Raw genomic sequence first — 1,378 nt, 5'->3', positions numbered from 1 at the left:
CTAAATCCCATGGTTAAACTATAGTTACTGCAGTGAAACCATGGTTCATTTTTGTAAGGGTAAACAAAACAGAAGTCTAATCATTTTCTGTTTAGGCTCACAGATGTAAAACAAATTAATAAAATAATGACTTGAATTATGACTGAAAATAATATTATTAATTACCCATTTTATCCCAAGAAATCGTAAAAAAATCGATTTTAATAGAAGTATCGTTATTGGTATTCGTATCGGTATCGACGAAATTGGACTTGAAAATATTGGTATTGGATCGAAAAGAAAATAAGTGGTATCGGCCATCCCTATGATTTAGCTGTGAAGTCCGTTTGTTGGCAAACCCAAAAGGCTAATTCGCCATGGGATCAGTTGGGAATTCTGAGTAAGATCTGTTGTGAAAGTTACTCGGAGACATTCACGTTTTGTTCTAAAATGTAAATTACACACAGTCATACCTCAGTCGTGGATAGGTAAAGCACGTAGCTCCCATGCTTATGGTAGTTGTAGTCCTTAATTAGCATTATAATAGGAATATGTGTATTTAAAAATAATTTCAAGAGCATGAAAATGAACGTTTGAGGTATGACTGTGTGTAATGTATGTTCTAGAACAAAACAGGAAAGTATCTTCAAGTAATTTTAACCACACAGGCCTTATATTACGTCTATCTAAAACTGCTATTAAAAAACCTATAGGAAATTCCTGAGGGAACCCATGGCTGGAAAATGCTAATAGTCTTTTAGGTTTTTGACTGCAACCTGAACAGCTTTACTTCAATATTAATTTGTTAAATATGACCGATCATAGTTATTTAATTGAAAACGAATGACCTATGTGGTTTGTTTTATGCAAATTACTCCGCAAATAGGTTTTAGTTACTTAACAGCAAGAACCTACTTGATACATTTTCTGATTGGACCAATATCTGTATATGTAGTGTGAGATGAGTCATCAATATTTTTCATCTATTTTCCTTGAAGAGAAGGAAGGGTAAATTCTAAATGCATATATCTGCTAATAGTGAATTTTGACAACATTTAGAAGTATATTAGCAATACGGATGGCTTCAAAGCTAACAGGCATGGACAAAAGCAACAAAACTCTAGTGGATAGTCCCAGAGGAGACGCTTTAAAAGAAAAGACTCATTGACGTCCGTTTCATTCAAATGCAAATGAGTAATATACAAATGTTCTGCTAATCACTTCACCAGATGAGTTAGTCATCTCACCATTGTTCATAAGGAGGTTTGGCACCAGATCTCTGAATTAGATTTAATTTGCAAATGAAAGGCATGTGACTCAAGGTTCATGTTGATTTACTTTCACTATCAAAGGTAATGTAAGGTTTTTCCACTCTGCCTGAGTCATATGTGTTATACTC

Source organism: Xyrauchen texanus, chromosome 43 (assembly GCF_025860055.1).
Source record: "Xyrauchen texanus isolate HMW12.3.18 chromosome 43, RBS_HiC_50CHRs, whole genome shotgun sequence".
Taxonomy (NCBI): Eukaryota; Metazoa; Chordata; class Actinopteri; order Cypriniformes; family Catostomidae; genus Xyrauchen; species Xyrauchen texanus.
Note: the sequence above shows the minus strand (reverse complement) of the source record.